The sequence below is a fragment of the Equus quagga genome, chromosome 6, assembly GCF_021613505.1.
Source record: "Equus quagga isolate Etosha38 chromosome 6, UCLA_HA_Equagga_1.0, whole genome shotgun sequence".
Taxonomy (NCBI): domain Eukaryota; kingdom Metazoa; phylum Chordata; class Mammalia; order Perissodactyla; family Equidae; genus Equus; species Equus quagga.
In genome coordinates this window covers 64,272,452-64,290,324 of record NC_060272.1, presented here as the reverse complement: position 1 = coordinate 64,290,324, position 17,873 = coordinate 64,272,452, and positions in this window count along the sequence as shown.

Here is a 17,873-nt window from a genome sequence, read left to right as displayed (position 1 = left end):
AAAAGCAGAAGAGTGGCTGGAACTGGAGAAGGCATCATAAATATCTCTACTACTGAGAGCAACATAAAGGCCTAGCCAGCAGCTGAAGCTATGTAATCTATTAGTATCAAAAAGAAATCAAGCACAGATTTCAAAATCCCTGTGCTGTCTTTTGAACTGACTGTGGGAACCGAGCGCTCACAGTCTGCTAGAGGTTGGGGCTGTGACTCTGAGGGACTCAAATCCTCACTTTGATTTTCTCTTGATCAAAGATGGCACCTCATTACTGCAAAAGAGTCAAAGGCTCCTGGAAGGAATTCTCCAGCAGGGTATACAATGACCCAGGGAGACAGCAAGATAATTTGATAATTACATCTGAGAGTTTTCTGAATAATATTTAAATCCCCAGATATTGATACAGGGAAAAATAAGGATCAATACATTGTATGAGAACTGGGAGAAGAGATGCTTTTATCTAATGGCAATTCAAGTCCTTCACAGAGCAAGATAATGAAAGCATTCGCCAGTTTAGAAAAGGGAACAATCAAACAGCTCTCTGTTTCTGCCTTCATTTCCAAGTTTATGTCCTTGTGCTATATAAGCTCTGTGTTCTATAAATAGGCAGGAAGGGAAGTTAATTAGCGTCAGCTTTCTCATCCAAGAGGAATTTATCCCTGCCTCCTTTTTAATCTTTCCAGGCTTAGAGATGACCATTACTCCCTAGTTAAAAAGTCTGTAATTTACTTTAAATTACTTCATTATAATCAGTGTGATATTGTGCATATACCAGTTGGTTTAAACTTTCATGCCCAGGAGTCATCAGCTGACATGCTATGAAGAATGTCCAGGCCAAGGTGGCGAGGTAACATCTCAGAGGGAGCCACAGTCTAGAGAAGTAGCCACCACAAGCCCTGCTGTTATCTGTCCATCAGTCAAGAGCAGAAATTCTGCCGATACAAATAAACATCAACAATGGGTTCTTATTGGTGAAAGTAGTGTTTTGGTAATTGGCAGGACGGATGTAATAACAGGATCTCATTGGGTGACATTTCAGATACTCAAGGTATGTGCACTAACAAAAATAAGTTAGCCAAACCCCACAGTTGCATGAGGCTGTCAGAATCCAGCCCAGCCTGTATCCTGTATCCCTTAGGCCTGACTCCTGCATCTCTTGGAAGAGTGGTGCCTGTGGCTTGATCCCTAGTTGGATTCGTGCCCAGCCACTGGTTTAGAAGGATTCCTGATTTATGATGCCAAGTAGAAAGCCTGGAATGCTCCCTTGTAAATGCTGTTGTTTTTATCTCAAGTAAATCTTTCATACAAGGTAGTCAGCATACCTAGAAACAGAGAGTTGAGACTTTATGGGGCTTAGGAAACAAAGGGTATGAACTGTTTTGTGCCTGCTTTGCTCTTCATTAAATAAATTTGTGATAGAATTCTGTTTGAAATTTACATGTTTTATAACCTAGTAGCCTGGTGATAAGGGAGTGGCTTTCTCTCACCTACCTGGAACTTCTTAGTTGTCACTATGATCTAACAAAATTAACCTGGGTGTCGTGTATGGTCAAACTGGCTTAGGTCCGTAGGCAACAGCCTCCTTTTTCACCCTGATCCAACAGCCTTCTTTCAGTCCTTGGGTGTACAATCCTTCCTGCCTCCAGGGCACAGTGAAGTCCCCCTCGGCATTCTTCACCTCGTCAATTCTGATTCACGTTTCAGGTCTTGACATAAATCTCTGGTTCCCAGACTTTGCTACACATTAAAATCACCCAGACAGCTTCTAAAAAATCCCGCAGCCCAGGTCACACCCCATACAAATTAAATCAGAACATCCGGAGGCGGGAGCCAGGCATCAGTATTTTTTAAAGATTTCCTAGAGGATCCCATTGTGCAGTCATTTGGGAATCAGGGACTTCAATGTTATTTTTCTCAGTGAAGACTTCGCTAACCGCTCCACCTAATTTAGGTCCCTCTGTAATTTAGCTTCTCATAGCTCTCTGTACATTTTCTTATTTTATAATTAGCTGTGCGATTTTTGTTTTGGTGCTTTCTGCTTCCTAGACTGAACGTTCCAAGAGGGCCAAGCTCTTGACTATTTTTCTCATCTCAGCATCTGAAACAGCTAGTACAGTGCCTGGTACATAGGAGGTGCTCAATATATATTTGTGCAAAAGAAATTCAATATTTACCTCTTTACTGATACTTTCTCTCCCAATTAAAACTAGCCAACTAACCAAATATTTGAGTGCTGTGTGACCAGTTTTCTAACAGGTACTTAGAAATGATAGGAGGGATTTTGCAATCTATTTGTAAGCAGGATTAATGCATATGAAATCATAAGAGAACTAATGAGGCAGAATACATAAAAAGCAAGGGCTTACCTAGTGACAGTGAGTACAAGGTGACAAGTAACACAGATGTATGGACAATTGTCCTCCAAGGCTTTTCTGAGTGAACTTGGGTATGGACAGGCAAATTTATAAATTGTACAGTGCAGGCTATCTCCGTCCATCCCAGCTTTGTACTTTCTCTCAGATTTTTGAATTCCACCACCCACTAAGTCTTCCTGATCTTCATGCGGCGTTCACCTAAATCAGCAGCCTTTCGCTTACCTGAATCAGAAAACTAGATTCACTCACAAAATGTGAAAGAAATATCACCACCTCGAAAACTGTCATCTTTATTTAATTCTGATCAAGCATTTGGGATAATACTGAAAGGATCAGCCTGTAGAATCATAGAGCTGTGCTGGAAGAAATAGATGTGTTTGTGTGCTCTAAAATATTTATTCTCCTTGCATTCTTATCTTCCATTCAAATCCTTGATGATGTAAACGTTTTCTAGGCTGTGTCTACAAACCACAATTTCTGCATCCGGCAGGAATAGATGACTCATGAGTAGGAACCCAGATTGGGGGCAGGGGACAATAAATATTCTTGCTAATTTCAAGAAGACAACACCTAAACAAACAAACCCAAGGAAGCTCTGGGGCCCTTTTGCCTCATAACATAAGCAGGTGCCGCAAATTAAGGTAGTGTTCACAGGCCACATCAGAGAGAGAGGATGAATAAATCCTAGGGAGCTCCAGGGTGAAAGAAGGCATGTGGTAAAAATCCTAAAGAAGAACACACAAGATTAGTTCAAGCTGCTTGGGGAGCAGCGACAGCCCATTTTCTAGGCTAAAACGGAGTTAATGGCAGGACTCATCCTATTAAAGCAAAGGATGGAATTTGTCCAAACTAGTTTTGCAGTGGGTAACATTAAAGAGGCCTTGCGGGTGTGCCTGACATTAACTTATTATTCTGTATTGTAACTGAGCTCCCCAGAGTTCAGGATGAATGGGAAATGACAATAAGGCGTTTAGCAGTTTCACTCCGTGGTCCAGCTCAGTCTTGTGTCTCAGAAGGCAGCAGATTCTCTCTCCCAATCAAGGTGTGAAATTGTTATGTAAAATGTTGTCCAGTTGGGTGTCTTTTCTTTTCAATAAACAATACACCATTTGAGGAAGAATTGTGTCAGGATAGTATCAGTGTGCAACTTTTTAGTATTCCCCAGGGTGGTGTTTGTGCATAATTAAGATTACCTAGAAGCTATTTTTAAAAAATAGATATTCTCAAAGTTTCTAAGTCCAAAATTTTTAAAATCTTTTTATTCTCTTTTTAGATTTAGCAAATGTTAATAATTTCTTTTAAGTGATCTTTGATCAATGACTAGGCCCATTTATTAATTTAATCAAACTCAAACATTTTAAACCACATTTATAAATTGACTATGTTTATCTTCCTTAATTGCTTCAATTGTTTGAGTATAAACTCTACAACACACATAAGCAGTTCTTGTAAATACAACAGATTAAACCTTAAATGTCGTGAATCTTAAGTTATCTCAAAGGGTTCAATATTGTTTATGAACTTATTAATATTTTAACTTAAAAATACAAGTCTGAATAAAATAGTCAATCATCCATGTTAATTTAATCACCAGGGCTCAATGAAGATATTCAAACAGTTAAGATGTCATTGACATTCAAATTTTTTATACAAAAACGTTTAATATTATGTGGTGATTCTCCATTGTACATTTAATTTTAAGTCTTCTTACGAAAACAACCAAATCACCTCAAACAATTTTGTGGTCACGCTGATAAGCAGAAGTTTGAGACTACATTCTTCACTGGGAGTGACTGAATATCAACGGCAGGTTTCAGCCTAGAGGTAAACTCAGGAACTGCAAGAGATCCAGGCTAATTTTTCTCGGTACCATTGTCAATGTGCCAGCGTAATTTTGCTTTGACAGTCATTAAACCAACATGGATCTCAAGACCATGCCCTCCAAACAGGGTGGTCTTGTAGCCCAGGTCTCTAGATGAAAGGCCTACCTTCACTTAATTTTCCTCTATTAACATAATTTTGCAACCCACATTAAGTTTGGAACTCATGTCCTTCCTTTTTTCAAATTGTATTTATTTGTGTTTATTTGAGTTTTATAGATATTTAATTTCTTCATTGGAGTCCATGGATCCTTTTCCCTTTTTAAAAAAACTTCTGTACGAACCAACTAGTTAATGATTTTCCTAGTCTCTCTAATACAGTTGTAGATTCCTGCCTGAGAATTTCTAGAGTAGAATCTGGTTCTTTCAGACCAAGCCCCCGAGTACCCCATATTCTGAACACAGCTCTGCATGAAGTTGACCTGGACGCTGGCTAAGGCATTACTCTACAGCATGCAAGTTTGCCTTTTTCCTGACCTTTAGCTACAAACATCTTCACTAACTTTACTTGATCCTTCCCCGGTAAGTGCCAAATGGAGCACAGGCCAAACAGCTCAGAAACTGAAAACTGGAAGAATTAGGTCATGTTATCAAAACTTGGTATTTGCTAAGAAGAATGATTCAGACAAGCTTTAGAAAATATCTACTTATAATCAAAAAGAAGATCTGAGTTACAAATAGGAGTTAAAGGTAATGAGCTATGAAAGTGATGCTTTTCTACATATTAAACATGTATTTAAAATGGTGTTTCATCTTAATATTCACTGATCCATCCATACACATAAGTACACAGAACATATACCTTTGCATGCGATTATTAACAACTGATTTATGACCTATCAACTTTTTTTCAAGAATCACTTTATAAAAGTTGACTAACTTAATTAGCCATCGATGACTATGTAACAAAACAATTATTAGAGTCAGATAAACAGTACTGGATTCTCTTGAAAAGAAACAGGAGCATTTTCTTTCTGATGGAAGGTGGCAGGTGCCTGTTTGGGGCATAGTGTCCAGCACTGGGCTTTGCTTCTGCCTAATAACCGAGGAGTGGAAATGGATGCCAGAAGTCACTTATTTACTTTGTACCTGCCATAGAATAAAGCAGGATGTTTATATTTAGTTATCTCAAATCCTTTTTCAAATACAATGGAAATTAAACAAATAAAAAAATATATATACGCAATCTTAAAAATGTCAAAAACTATTGAATAAACTATTCAATTATGCTGAGAAATAGCTGAGTTTTAGGCAAACATTAATAAGTTACATAAATTGAAATTATTGTTTTATTTATGACAGTATCTTGGTGGTCTAACTGACAGACTAAACTGCCCCAATGCAGGCAGAAATCTTACCCCAGACTATCAGACCAGAAGGCCAGGGAATTATTCCATAGCAATGAAGACATCTTTTTATCTTCAAATTTAAAACAATGTTACAAAGTTCCTGACACAATCATTTATTTAAGTGTAATTTATGTGATCCTTATACAGATCTTCCAGGAATACTGCTTGCATAGAGTCAATTATAAATACCCGGAGACTTTCCGGTTCTCATTACAGGAAACCAAAATGATTTAATAAATAATGCATCCTCCCACAATTTGGGCCCATTCTATTTTTGTTATGGTGCTTTCCTATATTTTGCACCAAATGCACAATAAATACTTATTCCTTACCTTTAACCCTTGCCCAGATTGAACTGCTGTGGTTTGAGTCATCGAAAAATAAAAACCAAGTTCAAATGGAAGTGGACCATGACAGACAACCAGTTGATGTCCTGTCACAATGACACCTTGCCTGTCATCTTCAAAAAGATGAAGCAGGTCCAGTCTGGAGTTTCCAGCAGCATGGCCAGAAATGTAATTTAAAGAAACATTCTTAATAGTAATGAAAGGGATGAGAAGTTTAGGTTATTATTTTTTGAATTGGCTAAACTGGTTGTCTTTAAGAAAATAAGGGCTTCTCATTTGGCTTACTTCACCTAAAACAACTTGAATGCTTTGTAAAGAGCCATCACAACGATGAAAGTAGTCGAAGGTTAAGGTGCTATAGTAGGAAAGTGCCTTAGTGTACTGTAAGATATGAGGAATTTGTCATTGTAAGCAGGTGACTAACAACATCACCTAGATCTATAGACCAAAATGGCTTTTTTCTTTTTCTTTTGGTGAGGAAGATTGGCCCCGAGCTAACATCTGTTGCCCATCTTCCTCTTTTTGCTTGAGGAAGACTGGCCCTGAGTTAACATCTGTGCCAACCTTCGTCTATTTTGTATGTGGCATGCCACCACAGCATGGCTTGATGAGCTGAGTGGTGAGTAGGTCTGTGCCCAGGATCCAAACCTGGGAACCTCGGCCATCAGGGCAGAGTGCGTGAACTTAACCACTACGTCACTGGGCTGGCCCTGAAAATGGCTTTTGATTCACAATTCTAAGTGGGTTTTCGCTTCAAGACATAACTCCTTGGTTCATCTTACCTGACATCTAAACACTTTATAGTTCAAATTACGATGCACTGAGATACTATACATGACTGGCATTGACAGGCATTTTTTGTCATCATAGTGTTCTAGCCCTGATGAGCTTTAGACATTTACATATGTCTCTGGGCCAAGTGGTCCTTATTGAGCTAAATGTCTGCCTTCCACCCACACACAATCTGACATGACTATTCAACATACACAATAACTCTGGACATTTCCTAAAGTAATCACTGAGTTATTTTGATAAAACTTACAAGAATGGTCTTTAGGTAATGGTTATTTCAAACTGGTACTTGGTTAGGGATGATAATGTGACAAAAGAAAAAAAAAAAGAAAACAAAACAAAATCAATCCAAAATAAGTTGTTCTATAACAATAGGCTCCTTTTGGCCTCAGTCATCTTCTAGAAAAAGAATAATTCAATATTGTTTAATGCTGTTCCATACTACAGCAAGATCTCTAAGCCAGGTTCTAGAGAGTTTATCATTTTTGTTCCAGACACAATAACCCTGTGCTGGAGCATGCTCAGCTCCAAATGCCAGACAAATGTTTAAAAGGGGAGCTTTTATGTAATATAAAAATTCTTAAAAATATAGACTGGAAAGCATTGTTCAGATACCCAAATATTTTATTTATAACTTTTATGCGCTAAAGTTGTCTGCCTATCTGGACTACACATCACTTTTTTAGATAACAATGATATCATCGAAAGAAAAAATTTTCTAACTGTGATTTAAAAAAAAAAGCCAAGAAACAAAAAGTCTTTCAAAACAGTTCAAAAATCCTGAGGCCAAATTTATTCATTCCCTTGGCTTTCAGCAGGCAACTGTTTTGTCCCCAGCAGTATTATGCAAGCTTGCTTAAGAATGCAGAAGAGTTCAGAGCACTGGAAATTCTATTCCCATTGCCATGGTGAAAATCACAGCGGATGAAGATAGCAGTCCCCCAGCACAAGTAGGGTGGTCTCCAATATTCCTTTGGAACACCACCATTGAACTTAAAAACAAATTATTACAACTTGGAAATGAACCCTCCGTCCAGGATCTAGAAAACATCGCTTCAAATACCATTTCAGGGAAACAGACCCTCTTTCCTCCATCCCATTAGCAGCTGTGATACAAAACTAACAAAAGACTCTCAAGAAAGACAAGAACTTTCCCGTATCTGAATAAAAAAAGGTATGAATAACATTCACAACAGATATGTCCCACATCCTGGGGAGGTGCAGCTCCTTGCAGCACAAGCTAAACACAAGTATTTTGTACAAAACCACCCAGAGGACACCCCCACTGAGATGATCAATCAGTGCACAGTGGCTTTGGGATGTTTTCCAAAAGAAAGTCTCGGAAGAATGCTAACATTGCATTGCTTCCTTCTTTTCTGAAGGTTATTGAATCAGGAAGTCATTGTCCTCTCTGGTCTTTGAATTAATCTTTGAAGCGAAAAAAATAATGGCAGGGATCTACAACTTCCTCATGGCACAGCACGGCTGCTGGTCTTCCAATCATCATTCCACATTTCAAATAAGTATTACACATTAAACCATAGAATTATAAATAAGTGGTTTGTTATAGGGAAAACTTCCGAGGTGGATGTCTCTGCCAGGGGTATATTTGAATAAAAGGCTAAATTTGCTTTTCATAATGGCATGTTGTCTGTAATAAACATATTTCTGCATGGGCAGTATGACAGCTAAGTCTGAGTAATCTGTTCACTTTATACTTTAGGGGTGATTAGTTTCTCTAACGAGGAAGATACACATCAACTATGGTTAGCTAGGGTTTCATCAAAAGCTGTATTCCAGGGTCGCTGCTATAGATTTGCTTAAATTAATTTTGTCTACACTAACCTTCAAAGTTTCTACAATTGGCAAAATGGATGTAAGAGGTGGGGGTTTTGGTTAGTGAAATTACTGGTGCTTAAGATATGTGGATTGGCTAGAATAGAGACATCCTTCACTCTTATACAGACATACGAGAAGAATCTAGAAGAATCTACTGACCTATGGAGGCAATATTCTCTGAAATGGTTCCTGAGACTTGAATCCAAAGTAGCGCTGTATCCAGGCCTGTTGCATAGGATTTTGGTTGCCTGATTCCATCTCTCAGGTTAACTGAAGTCCTGCCCCGGGAATATTGTTTTGTTTACCCTAAGGGGACTCTTTCATGTCAGCTGTGGTTGAAGCACCTAAAAGGACAGAGACCTGGGATTTTGATGAGCTTCAGAAAAGATACTTTTATTGTTAGGGCCTGATTATTAATAAATATATGTGTGGGAAAATTTGTTTTGAGTACGCTTCTATATTTGTAGTGGGATGGTGACGGAGGGGAGCTATAACCCTCAACGATCTCTAAACACTGACAAACACTGCTAACTGTTGCCAAAATTCAATTTCTTTTTCTTAAGGCACACACTTACCAGCCTCTCTTCAAATGGATGTGAGCATTAACTGAAGTATAGCCAAAAGGAATAAGAGAACAAGTGATGTATGCCATTTGGCATCATGGTTTTTAGGAAGTAAATGCAGCATCTCTGCACTCTTTTCCCTCTCTGTCAACTAGATATAGGAATAGATAAGGCTTAGGAAATGGGCCTATAGAAGGAGCCTGAGTCCTTGAGTCATCATATGGAAGCTGACTCGTAATATCTACTTGGACTGTAATGTGAGCTGGAAGTAAACTTTTTGTGTGTGTGTGTGAGAAAGATTGGCCCTGAGCTAACATCTGTTGCCAGTCTTCCTCTGTTTCATGTGGGATGCTGCCACAGCATGGCTTGATGAGGGGTGCTAGGTCTGTGCCCAGGACCTGAACCTGTGAACCTCAGGCCACCAAAGTGGAGCATGCAAACTTAACCACTATGCCACCGGGCCAGCCCCTAGAAGTAAACTTTTATTGTGTTTCAGCAATTACACGTTTTTGGATCCATTTATTACCAAAGTCTAGTCTACCTGCCTCAGTCAGGAAATCATCAATATTTATCAAAATGAACCTAATAATTGTGTATAACAAACTGATTTAGAACAGTTTGAATAGACTTAACTACAAGTGATCAACACATTGTGTTTGAAGAGTATCTGAGAAAAAAGTTGTATTTGGGAATTAGCAGACAGGGCCTTTACCAAACAATTCTGCATTTTTATACAACTTTTTGATTGACCACTACTCCTAGGTCTTTTTAGTATTTTTTCTTTTCTTTTTCTCATTCAGAACCACATTAGGAATCATAAAGATACTAGAATGACTAAAAATAGCAGCTAACAATTATTGAGCACTTACTATGTGTCTAGAATGGTTCTCAGAACTTCATGCATCTCATTTATTCAATCATTAAAACAACCCTAAGAGATAGGTGCCACAATTGTCCCCATTTGGAAAATAAGCAAACGTAAGTACAGAGAGGCAAAGTGTACTTAAGAGGCAGAGAAGGGACTTGAACCCTTGCCGTCTGGAACCAGGGTGCATGCTCTTAATCTCATCACTATATTGCCCATCTCCAGATTATCACGGGAGATTCAAAGATGAATGAGACTTGACTCTGACCCAAGGAGTTCATAAAATTATGTATAATATAAGGTCATATACGCATCACTAGGAAAAGACAAAATATTCTGAGTTTCAAAGAAAGGAGAGAGGATATCTAATTTAAAAAACTTGGAATATTTTATGGAGGAAAATAGCATTTGTTATTTGTTTTAATTCAACTCAACATACTTTGATTGAGCACCATTTTACGCCAGCTCTTCAAAGAGTACCTAGTCAAATAATAACTACAAAATGTATCCACACTAACATGCACTCAGGAAATGAGTCTATTATTTAAAGTAAGAAAATAAGATTTGAATATTCATAAAATATGTTCCTATTTAAACTTCAAACCCTGAGCTACTTTGTGGGGTTTTCTAAAGTATATTTTAAATGAGTTTTTCTGCTGTGTTACTCTTTTATTAAAGAGTGAACATGTGTTTGCATTTGTACAAGTAGATTGAAATCTCACATGCATATTGAGAAGTGCACATGTAAGGGCACAGCTCAAAGAATTCTCATAAACTGAATACACCATGTAACCTTTACTTAGATTAAAAAACAAAATGTGATCGGTGCCCCAGAAGCCTTCCTTCGGCTCCTTTTTAATCACTACCCTATCCCAAGGGTAACCATTATCCTAACTTCTAACAGCCTAGGTTTGGTTTGGCCTGTCTTTGTACTTATATAAATGGAATCATAAATTATGTACTCTTTCGTTACGATTTCTTTCACTCAACTTTATGTTTGTGAGATGTTTATGTCATCCATACTGCTGAGCGTCAACATAATTGTTTTATTGTCATTGTCGCATAACTTTCCATTGTGTGAATACACCATAATTTATCCACTCTACTGTTGTAGGCATTTTGATAGTCTCCAGTTTTTGTTTGCTATAAAAAATGCCTCTACGAACATTCTGATATATATCTTTTTATCCCCATATCTACATATTGCTGTGTGGAATATACCTAGGAGGAAAATTGCTAGATTATAGGGTATGTAGGCAATTTAAAGATCTTTCCTACCTGGGAACGAAGGTCAGTAAATCATGTGATGTGTCAGCGAAAGCACAAATCAAATCAGAACGACTTAATAAAATAAGCACGGCTTGTGAGAATAGAAGTGCCACAGCACACAATCTTTCTGATTACTCTTTCTAGAGCTAGATTTTAGCCACGGTTCATTGGTAGCCTATCAAAGGGACTGACTCTAGTAGTCATTTTCCAAGAAATTGCTTTTAAAACCTCATACTGAGCTTTAGGGCATGTGCTTCAGGACATCTAAAAATGTCCTCATGGTCGATGTTGGCTGGAGTGCAGGAAGAGCAAGGACCTCGGGTTTGGGTGCTAGGCCTCTGGGGAATCTCTCTCGGGCAATTTTTTCACTGGTTCTTCTAATTCTAGTGCAATCAAGGGAATTTCACATACAGTGCTTCAAGTTCCTATTGCTGTGGGCTCATTTTTTGCCATTTGTGTTAAAACATGCTATGAAATTTTTGCTCATGAAATTCTGATAGATGGCATAATAATGCCAATTATTCATCTTATCTCTGCCCAAATACCTAAACAGCATAATCCCTTGGCAGTTAAGACTATTTTCCTTGTCAATTGGTGTTTAGATCCTTCAAGTGTCAGACAGGTTGGGGTAAATTAAACTGAAAGAAAACAGCATGTCAATTTATTTTAAAGCATAAATATACTAGAACCAGGCCAAATTAATGTCTTTGTGAAGACACTGGGCATGATATTTTTCTTAAAAACACTTATAAGTCAAGGGATCACTCAGATTTTCAAGTTTGAGTTTCTCCCTCTTCCTGACCTTTACATGGCACACAACCAGGTTATTTGGTGAAGAGCACATTCCTCAGCCCCCGGGGACAGAACAACTTGGCCTGGTTTAAGTTGTGCTTTTTTGTAATAGCAACCCAAGACGGAAACATCTGGAAAAATACCATGACTGAGCTGGTGGGATCAAAGACCAAAGTGAAATGGTCTATTGTTAATTTCCAGGAACTGACCCAGAGTGCAGAATGAAATAATTCAGTTGGGCATGAATCCCATCGGATTTCTGAAAGGCTTGTGTATCACTGTATTGCCATGCCAGATAGTTGAAGGAAAAGCACTTCAGCAAAGCTGGGGAAAAATAAATCTTTGTGCACATGTGTATGCATGTACACGTGTGTATGCAGCATGTGCACACACATGTGCCAAACAACTCAAATCTGTAATCAGTGTGTTCATGGTGTATTCCTCTGATGGCACAGACAACTTGCCATAAAAATATCAAAAAGAAAAATGCAAAAGCCAGCTGAAGAAACACTGAAGTCCTTCATGACATGAAGTCAGGAATTGTGTTTGCAAAGAAGCATCCTGGTCCCCCACCAGACTGAATTCCAGAGAGAATGGCTGTCTGGTTTGTTCTCGCTCTCCTTAGTGGTGGGGTCAGTGTCGGGCACATAGTTTGCAGTAACCAGAAGTCTACTGGGTGAAGAATAAATGAATGAATAAGTGAATGGGAGAATAAATCAAACAAGCAGCCAAGCTTCAGAGTCGAAGTGCTGAATTTGACTCTTCTCAAGCCATTCCCGTTTGCAGTCAAGTTTCTGCCCAGACCTTTGGTAAATATATTAAGAAATGAGGAGAGAAATCCCATTTGCAACAACATGGATGGACCTTGAGGGAATTATGTTAAGTGAGATAAGCCAGTTTGAGAAGGACAATCTCTGTATGACTCCACTCATATGAGGAATTTAAAAATGTAGACAAAGAGAACAGATTAGCGGCTACCAGGGGAAAGGTGGGGTCGGGGGTGGGCACAAAAGGTGAAGTGGTGCACCTACAACACGACTGACAAACAATAATGTACAACTGAAATTTCACAAGATTGTAACCTATCATTAACTCAATAATTAAAAAAAAAAAAGAAATGAGGAGAGAAAAGGAAACAGTACTTACCAAGCTTCAGTGGATATTTGATACTTAAGTATTTACAGAATAAAGACTAGGAATACACTTCAGATATCGCCTCTATTTGTCTGCCCATGGGAAGTGTTTAATAAGAAATAGAATGGATATAAGTTGAAGAAATGTCCAGTGGATGAGATTACGTAGTCTCCATGGATAACATCTGAAAGTGGAGCACTGAGCAAATATAAACTGCAATGGGAATGGTAAATAAAATTAATATGAACTGAAGTCTTTGCTAGGATTAAGAATATTGAGAAGATGTGGGGGGTGGGGGAATCTGAACAATTAGCATCAGGTTCTATGGCTCAGACCAAGATTCTGCCCTAGGAGAGAAATCCCAGGAGGGCTGGTATCTTCATCTGCTTTGTTCACTAACGTATCCCAAGGGTCTAGAACAATGGCTAGCACATTGTGGATTCCCAGCACATATTTGTTGAATGAATGAATAAACCTTAAAGTATTAAAAAGAAAAAAAGAGGGGTATTAAACACTTTTATATTAGGTGCATTCGTTGGCCAGTTCATTTTACTCTAGACCTTCTCAACTGAAAGCGGAAGATAACAATACTGTCCAATGGTGGTGCCACATAATGACAGTTATGATTGTACAGTTTAAAGGATAAAAAGATGGGGAATAAAAGGTTTTCTTTCTCTCCCCACCTCGGGCTCCTTTTCTTTACAATCTCTTAATATTTGGGCAATAAAGTCAAAAGATTGAAGCTGGAGAACAGTAGAACTGGATTCATCTATTTAGTGTACAGTGGATTATTTAGTTGCAAGAGAGAGAAGAAAGTGCCAGCTCTCCCTCTTTTACAGTTTGCGTGAACATAAATCAAATATAGGGAAGTTGTAAAGTCACTGTGCAGTTTTTTCAACTTTTATAACTCTGGTGTCAGAGGTGGTGGAAAGCATTTGTAAATGGCGTGCAATTGCAATTTTCTTCCTCAAGTTGTTAAAACCTCAGTTGTGCTGGTTCCAGCACTTATTTTTATCTTGCTGTCTACAATAGGCATATAAACATTTGTCACAGGCATTTAAATGATGAATATATTTTGGGCAATCATATAATGTTGTTTTCATAAACGTCAACACATTTTTGTTTTAAAATGTCATTTGTGGATTTTTTCTGTCCTGACTATACATTTAGGTTATGACAAAGTTACAAGAGCCCAAGGGTGTATGGAGATTCCTCTCAACTCCAGGAAGAAACAGGTGAACAGGTCAGACTTGTTCTTATGACACTTCCTATCAGTGTCTTTTCTCTCCTTGAAATCACCCTGGCTTATTCATATGGAGCATGAGACTGGACTTTACCATAAAGACTAACTACACAGTCTTTCTCTCAAAAGTGCTGTCTGTTGGCAGCCATGGTGCAGAGGCATCTGTGGGAAGCCATCGAATCTCTGACTTGTATACCACAGATTGACAAGGCTAAAGTAGGTCAAATCAACTGCATAATACTGAATGAGGCAAGGACCGTGTGAGCAAATCCACAGGATGCTGACATTCCTAAAAGCAGGAATTGGAGGCCAAAGTGGGAGTTTTTGTTTTGCTTTTGTAGAATACATCTTTCTCTCCTCTGTCGTTTAACCAACAACTCCTTTAACTTTCCTCCTCCTCAAAATGGCAAAGAGCAGGGGGGAAGGAATCACATCAATGACCAAGTTTCCTTCAGCAAAATTCTTCCTTGTTAGCCGTTCTGCAAAAGTTCATTAGCTGAATAAACCATTCTCCACAGACCTCATCTTTATGCCTCTCTCTTTTCCCCTCCTCCCTCCTTTCTTTTTAACCTTTCAGCACAGAATTAAGTCTTTGTGATATTCAGCACATCAATGAACTCTCCCCAGCCTGGGGAGCTCCTGGGCCAGGGCAGGGGCAGCTCTGTGGGCTGCATTCCAATCCAGTGAGGTGGGGACAAGGAAACCCAGCCCCTGCCATCGAATGGGCCCTGGGTCTGAGGATGATTCATAACACAAACATGTTTAGAAAGCCAAAGAAAGGAAGAAAAGGGCATGGGATTTGGAGTCATTGAGTCAGTATTGTTGGAAGATTTAGAGCATTATGGAGGGAAAGAAAGAGGATTTATTCTTGTGTCCCAGCACCCAATCCACAGGCAGATCTGCTTGAAAAGAAGGCCAATGACATTATACATGATCTTCTAAAATAGATTCAAATTAAACCTAAACAAAACCCACAACTACTCTTACCCTGCCACCATCTCACTTCTACTCTGTCATGGCAAAAAAAAACATATGAATGAATGAATTAATGAAATAAACAAGTTCTTTTTGGCTATGGCAAGTCTTGTTTATAATTTTTTTTCTTATGAAGAACGTAGAGGCAAAAGCTGAATTAGTTGCTAATTCTTTTTTATGGAATTTGGAAAAAAAGTGCTACAGGAATATTTAAACATTCAGTGAACTTATTAACAAATTAATTAAGGTGTCCTCATTATCCACATGGAGTGTAACAGAGTCAAAATTAAATTACTCATTGGCTAGAAATATACTCTGATTTCCAAAATAAAATTTTAAAGAAGAGTAAAGCTTTTGTTTTTTTAGGATGCAATAGAGCTAATATTGGAGTAAAAAGAACTGGCCCTGTCTTAGTTTTGTATTACGGCCTGATTTTTAACAGATTTATGCATATTTTACCTTTTATCCATAAATCTCCTTATAATGCACGTGGCTGCATGTTAAAAATGGTAGAAGTAATATCAATTTGAATGTGTGCAGCCTCTGATGATTATCATACACGTTAAATGATAGACATCTGCAAAACCCTCATTCAGGCAGAATTCCTTAAACATCCAAATAGCAGGTGTGCATTTTCTTCACTTATCCAAATAAAATATCTGATCTGGTCACAGAAATCTCACATTATTGTCTTATCTTTGGGAAATCAAACAGCGTTGCCTTTCCTATTTCATACTCTGAATCTCCAGCATTAACATAAAATATCCACTGTTGCCAACCAGCCCTGCAGACTTTATAGCATATAGACAGTCACATTCATCCCGAGCCGCCTAGGAGAGTAAAGGTGGAAAACTGATTCAATATTTAATCATATATAAGGCAGTGGTCAATGATCAGACCAAGGATTCAACAGATTCACTTTTTCTGAAATGTTTCTGCAATGTTACTTCTCTTCCTTTTTTCTTTCAAGAAGAAAAATAGTAAGGGGGTGGATTAAGTCCAATTCGTCAACAGGTGAATCAGTCTACATTTCAAAGGTTGGGTGTGCTAATCCAAACACTTAGAACTTAGAACTTAGTAGGGACTTAGAACAGTCCCACAAAACCCAGGACAGCCTGCCTCTCTTCTGAACTGAACTCTGTCTTGCTTGCAAAAGAGAACAAACACTTTTAAACGTGAAATAAATGACAAATAATAACAGGTTGTTTCTATACTCTGGGACTGCTTGCTTCTTGTAAAATACAAGCACAATTCCATCTCCTCTTGTCAGTAAGTTTACAACTGATGTCACTGGTGGGACTACAGTGATCTAAGGCCAAAGTCTTTTACATATTGGTGAACAAAGAAAGAGAGGAACATTTTCAGCCAGCTTTGGATGAAATCGTTTCAAAACGTAGTTGGTATTCTCACCCTCTTCTCTAGAAAAAAATGTAAAATAAATTATTACAATTCTTAAATAAACATAACTTTACTCCATTAAAAAATCCTAAGTAAAAAGTTTACAACCGATAAATTCCTCATTCACTGTATGTGAAATAAGAGTTGAGTTAGTCTTCTGAAATTAATTAAAATGTCTTAACTTCTACTGAAGTTGTTAATTCCTAATTGTTTGGTCAAAGTGGTTGAAGTTCATAATTCCTTCTAAATCCTAATTTTTATTGAAATTTTTAATCATTATGAGTTCTGCTCATACCAGTCCCAAATTAAAAATAACATCCTGTTCCCACGCCTGCAAAGAGTTCAGAAACTATTTTTCTTTTTTTCTTGAGGGTCTTTCCCCAATTTGAGGTTGAACGACACAGGTTAGAATTAACTAAGTCTTCTTCTAGAGATACTTAAAAAATCCAAGTACTTTTTATAACTGTTAATAAGATACATAATTCTTTTACAGAAATAAAAATAGAAGGAGTGATGATTTTCAATAAAGTGACCAAAGGCAAAATGAGGTTTCATAGAAAACACACAGCTTAACAGCCTGTGTGTTCCTAGAAGGTCTGGATCACCAGCTGTGTCTGCACCTGCTTAGCTGCCCTGGCCTTTATAGTATCAGACAAGCCTCCTTTAAATTAGGCTTTCTGGAATCTGTAGCCACTGTTCTTACACAGCTCTCTTCCTCACTGATGTGAACCACACCCTCAGAAATATGGATTATTTCCCAAAGACTCCTCTGGAGAGTCAGAAGATTATAGTCTGGCTTATTATGTAATCCTCAACACAGAGAATGCCTTTGCCTATCCAAGTGTAATCTATACCTGAACTTGAACCTCTTTAGGCAGGTTTGATTAATGGACCATTCACACTTTGTGTCTTCTTTCTATAAGTAGCAATTAATGTTGCTAGCTAGCGTCATGGGGGAAAAATAAGACTTTGCCAATTAAAAGAATTAGTCTCATAGCCAGAAACTGGGACCCACCCCACCAGTTTTCCTACCACATCAAAATTACAGGATTTCTTCC